Source organism: Cygnus atratus, chromosome 7 (genome assembly GCF_013377495.2).
Source record: "Cygnus atratus isolate AKBS03 ecotype Queensland, Australia chromosome 7, CAtr_DNAZoo_HiC_assembly, whole genome shotgun sequence".
NCBI classification, from domain to species: domain Eukaryota; kingdom Metazoa; phylum Chordata; class Aves; order Anseriformes; family Anatidae; genus Cygnus; species Cygnus atratus.
In genome coordinates, this window is record NC_066368.1 from 38,073,202 (window position 1) to 38,079,658 (window position 6,457).

The window sequence follows — 6,457 nt, forward strand, 5'->3', positions numbered from 1 at the left end:
TGGGCCCGCCCCGTTGCCCGCGGGCAGGGCCGCCGCGCCCCAGCCCGGGCAAGCGGATCCTGGCGGTGCCGACCCTGCGAACCCAGGACCCCTATTCCCGTCCGTGCAGGCGTGCCCCGTGTTACCGAAGGCCGCGGTATGTGCCGTCCTCCCTCGGAGCGGCGGAGAGGTAAGCGGCGGGCACCTGTGCCACAGGGGCGCAGAGCGCCTTGCGGGGGGGCTGCGTGAGGGAGGCGTTGCCGTGACACCTGAACCCTTAGTCACCCGCCTCGATGAGCCAGGGGGATGTCCTCAGAGCGGCTTCCCCTTGGCACTGGTGCCATGAAATTCCACCCTAGCGCATGTGGCTTTGAAATAAGTCTGTTTGCTAGTAATACATGAGGGTTTAGATCAAATCTCTGGTCCGGTAGCTGGCAGTCAGTCAGCCAAGTTACCTAGACCACCAGAACAACACAACGGCAAAGTATATCAAAGACTTCATCAGGCCTGGAAGAGTTACTCTTTTCCATATAGTTACTCAAGATCGAGATCTAGGTCCCAAGGCGGTAGTCCTACCCATAAAGGTAGGACTGTCCTGACTATTACACTCCTTTCTCAGAAAGAAATCTTTATTATTACCACCTGTATGCAACTACCTGCTGTGGGAAGTGCAGTCAGTGTTTTGTGACTATTTTAAGTCTATTGTAATGCTTATTCATATTATATTTAGAACAAATCCTACATACACACATTCCTGCCTTTACCCTGTGGCTAATTGTTTGTAAAAGATTCTGACCAGCAAAGTACAGTTTATGAAGGATCCACCCATGATATTATGCAGTGGTTACTTGTGATTATTCAAAATAACTTCTCCCTACTCTTTATGATTAGCATATCTTAGCAGTTTAGAGACCATTAAAATGCAAGCAATCTTATCCTGTAACCTTGTGTGGCACTGGAATGCTAGATGCCAAGTAAAGCCACTGTTTTGTCTGTAAAATAGCGTTAAGTGCAGGCAGCAGAAAATAGGTGGGTAATAATTTACCATGCCTGCCCACTTCAAGTGAAAAGCACCTAAAAACATATAAAGAATCTAATATAAATGATCTATCTTCAGCAATATTGGGCTTTTATTTCCCTTGTTTGTCCAGAAATATCATGAACAGCTTTAAGAATTTAATCCTTACAGCATTTTTCAACTGACGCTTCCAGCAGATGTGTAGTATACTTTACCTCTGTGAAGCTCATTTCTTTCAGAATAGGTATATATTAAAATCCCTGTTTCCATAGGAACCAAATACACTTATAAAACACGATTCTTTATCTCTTCTATTTAGTGGACTGTTTGGATTTGAACTATTCAAGAAAGGAACCATCTGTTTTTACAAACAAGTGGGAAAAGAACGAGAGAAAACAAAATGGCATACATTTGAAGAATCCCAATCTATGTTCAACATGTTGCGTGTGTATTTGTTAACAGGAATTTATGGAATGACTTTTAAAGTATTGGAATGGGACCATTGTGGTCATCTAACTTCACTCTGTATGTTCAAGGAATTCCATTGTCTTGTTACCACAGTTGGAGCTGTACATTTAGGAACGCTTCTTAAAACCCACAGAGTCAAGACAACCTCCCAGTTCTAGAAAAATCAAGTTCAGTAAAATAGGGGGACAAACTCTTGCTCATCTCTTTTGTAATATCCTTGTATCTTCTGCAAAGACATGATACTGGACAGAATTCTGGTCCAGAAGTACTTGTCTCAACTATATACTTGTACTGCGTGCTATCAGTACATACAAAACAAAACTTTTTTTTTCCGCCCTCACAAGTAATTTATTGTCTGTAACATAGGACACTAAATGCATTGCTGCTTCTCTGTGGTATGTATCCTGATTGGAATATCCCTTCATGCTTAATACAAACCATTGCTTTTGATCTTATATTTGAGTCAGGACACTTAAAGGGGCAAAAAAAGTTTCCTATAGTTTGCAGTAAGCAACAAGATCTGGTCAGCTTTGAACCATGGGTCAAAGTATAACAAACCAACAGGATACTGCAGTGATCCAAGTCTAAGTTAAGTACTAAAAATATTTTCCCTCTTACACTACCTTGTGACTGCAGTAATTAAAATGCAGATAGTTGAAGTTAGTTGTTGAGTTAACCTCCTGTGTGAACAGGGAGCAAGGCAAGTACAGTTCACTCCAGAAAATGTTTGGTTTGCTGAAATGAGAGTCACTACCCAGTGAGTCATGTTAGGACTCCACCCACTGTAGTCCAAACATCAGCGTTTCATGCAAACATTACAACTGCCGTCAGGGTCTCCTGTTCTGCTGGGTGGAACCACACTAGAAATAGACACTTCATCCTTACTCAGAGCATGCAAGGAGAACAGCAGGTTGTTCTGCTAGATTACTTGAAATAGCAGCATGTCCAACAATTTTCACCACTGATGCTTTACTCCTTATGATTAAAACCACTCATTTCAGATTAGTTACTAATAAGTAGATGGCATACATCCACAGGCTCACAAAATTTTGCAACAGACTGAAGTATTTTGCCAAGAAACTTAAATGACTCAGCTGACGATGCAAAGTTAGTGACCTTCATCCCAGTTTACCGAAATAATCAGCAAATGAAATTGTGATTCTGGCAGCAAGGATATTTTTTTAAATACCAAATTGCAGATGACAAGTTTTGTTACTCTCAACAACATAGAACGCTTACTCTTATCTCTGCTTTCCAAGGCTTACAACCAAACACAAAGATGTTCGTGTTAAAGATGAATCACTGGACGTACTGGATCAGGCTGACACAACGTTTATTCTGATTGAGGAATTCAGTATAAGTCGCTTGGACTTGACAAGAAGAACCCATAATTAAACTAGAGAAGACAGAAATTAGCATGACCAAGGAGGAAGAATTTGAAAGTAAGCACAAAGGCCATATTGAAAAAGGAATTTGTTGAATTCTGCTAAGTTGGTCTGGGATCAATTCCAAGTTTTCTCTTAAAATGAGCACAGAAATTCTCAAAAGTTACGAACAAGCTAATGGTACCTGCTGATGAAACTGAAGTGTCACCAATATTGAGAATAATCCAAACCAGAATAAGTATGGGGATCATTATAACGTCTAGATTTGCTAATTAAGAACTGCTGTAATGCCAGGTCATGCATTTAAATTAATAATTTCCATGGTAATTTGGAGGTCAACTGCAAGTGACAGCAGTGAAAGGATTAGGGTGGTGCTCAGCCATTGAAGATGACAGACACCAAGAGGAAAACAAGGAATTTCTAACAGGGAAGTACTAATATATTCTTACATCCATTGATCTATACACTGATACAGGTATGGTCTTTACCAAAAAGAAAGACTGAAATTAAGTTTAAAATGAGCAGCTAAGTGAACAAAGCATAAATAGGGCAGGAGAAGAGAGGAGATGCAGCTTAATATGTTTAGTGTAGCAAAATGAAGACTGCTGCATGATGACTATCTATAACAGATGATGTATAAATACCAGGAAGAACATGAAGTGAAATTTAATAAGGACAAAGGGTATTTAGGTGTATTTAAAACAGATTTTAAGATATGGTTGGTCAAAACAGGAAAGAACCGAATTCATGATTCAGGAAACTCCCTCTAAAGTAAAGCTAGTGGATACAGGGAACCAGAGAACATGGCGACAATGAAGTAGTGGCTGTTAAACATACCACAACTAGCAACACAAACTTCTTTCTCTGTTCGGAGAAATGCATCGTATTAACCTTTTTCTTCCATCACATGAATTTACGATGTCAGACTGTAATTGCTTTTTAGTTTAGCCAGCACAAAGCAGTTTGTAAGGACTTACTTTAGATCTTAGTCTAATCCTACAGTCATCATTACTATAACTGTTCTGCGCATCATCAATCCTAAGTACTTTACAGATGTCATAGGAAACCTGACTGTTGCATACTGCCTATCCACAAACTTCTCATGAAGAATCATCCAATTATCATCTGCAAGCCTTGCAGCACAACAGAGCACACAAGGAAGCTAATTACCATCATGCATCTGCAATTCCCATTGTGGTATACAACTTTTGTTTCTACTGCTGAAACTGTAATCATTTAAGAAGTATTGTGGTTTTAATAAGGCATTTCTATTAGAATTCATCCAGCAAGTATTGATTTTGGTAAGCAACACAGAGTACCTTCATGTGCTTGTGGATTTTACATTCACTTGCTCAAAACGCAAACAAGCACAGGCTTATACTAAGAAGATGTCAGAAAAAAAGTATAATGTCTGTATGCTAATTAAACTGCAAGTTATCAGAGGTTACCATGCTCACTGGAAAGACAACAAATAATTAACAATAAAAATAAAAAAATAAAAAATATTAACAATAGCTTTGTCAAAGCTATTTGGAGCAATGCATCCTAAACAGAAAAGGAAAAAATCCCCCTAATAGATCCAAGAACTCAGTGATTTACAAATAATAGCAAATTAGAGCTTGAAATCCTTGATGTTGCTTGACTCCCAAGCTTTTTCCACCAGATTACTTATGCAATTTCAGGTTTTCAGATATGAAATTCCCTACAGTGGAGCAACAGAAGACCTTTAGGATTTCCTGCCTAGATTTTCGAACTTCAGAGAAGGCAATGCCTCTTTCTTCAGCTTCCTAAGTAATAATGACGCAGCACAGGATTTACAATCAAGCAAAATGATGCATTACAATGTGCTTGCAATGTCGTCCTTCACAAGAGTGGCCACTGAAATTTGAAAATTCCGCAGTCAAAGCAAGGTTCACAATACACCACTCACCCAGTAACAGAATGGATGGAATCAAATGTAGCATTTTTAAGATGGCAACTGCTTTTCTGCTCCAATTCTATGTATTTGTCGCTGTGATGTCTAGCATACAACTGAACATACAGATTGTGGGCTCTTCTGACACCCCTGCTTTGCAGTGCATCATTCCACACAGGAAGACACAGCCTCAATCCCTTGCAATGCATCATCATTCATCTTCAGGTACATATAAGGACTGTGGCAAATTCCACAATACCTTTTCTATAGTAATGATCACAAATTGATCTTTCTTCTCAGAAGTTTGCGTTTTGTCCACAGCTGTTGACTAAATAGAATAGCCATTCAACGTGAAAACTTTCAACTCTGAATCTTTCTTCTTACATGTTAATTTTCCTAACAGAGAATGACAAGAGTTTACTACAAAGGGGAGAGATCAGAGAAATAATATGCTTTTTTTCCTCTGCTTATTGCAGTAGTTACGAAAGACCTATCCAGCTTTGCTGCTCATTCTTTTCCTCCATCTATTTCAAGGCTTATTTTAAAAAGAACACTCTGACCTGAAAATGTGTATAAGTGGCCAAAGATTGAATATTAAGTTTAAAGAAGAGAACGGGAAAAAAACATTAGTGAGACTAGTAAAAATGAGGCAAGTTTTAACACATTTAATGCTCACTTTGAAAAGAGGTGAAATCTTTGCTGTGTTTTCAGTTTTCAGGCGCCTTGCCCTTGCAATTAGATCTTAGAATTTAGCACTGAACAGGGAATTCCCCAGATAGGAACAACTAGAACAGGATTTATAGATTTTTTAATGGGTTTCTCACTCTTCGATTAATGTGGCAAATTTTGCACAAAGGTATTTGAGGTGAACACTGGCTTTGCAGGCTTCTCTATGATGTTTCTAATTAATTTCTCAAAACAGATGTGTGCAAATGCATCAGAAATAGTTATTAGTACATAAGCATGAACAGGTATGTTGTAGAAGAGGGGTACTTCTACTGTATTAGGTGAATCCACTGCAATACAGTTGAACAGACTACCAAAGGTAATGTATTAGCTGAAATTGTAAAAAGTTACAATTCAGAATGGCTTTCCTTCTGCTAAAATTAATTCCAGGTGAAATAGGTTCAGGGGAAAAATAGGAAGTTTCTGACCCAGCACTACAGGATCAGGGAACAGGGAATTCCTATTTGATGACATCCAATTTTTAATCTCAGAAATTCACTGAAGTATATTGTTGGGCTTTTCTTTGCAAACAAGGAAACTCCAGTAGCAATGGTTTGTAGGGTTTTCTAGCACTTAGTTGCTAGTTTATTTCTCTGAACCCCTACTTTATGAGGGTGTAATTCCATTATACTTTATTTCCTTTTCCGAAGGATCAAATATGCATAGAAATAATAGAACAATGTAAACTGAATTTGGTGTCTCATACCCCACCAATGAAGACCATATACACAGCACTATTTATAAGCCAGTGACCATTCTGTAGTCCCTCTGGAAAAGTATATTATGTGCAGTGCAAGACACCTCCCTGTGTGCTTTATTAGTTAGGGGGAAAACACAAGAAAGCTGCAGAATTTGAGATGACTTGCATCCACTCTAGTTTGCATTTCTGATACCATGTTATCCCCTCCTTCCTCCGAAAGGGGATTCATTATACAAAAAAAGAGAGCTTTTTTTCTGGACAGAAGG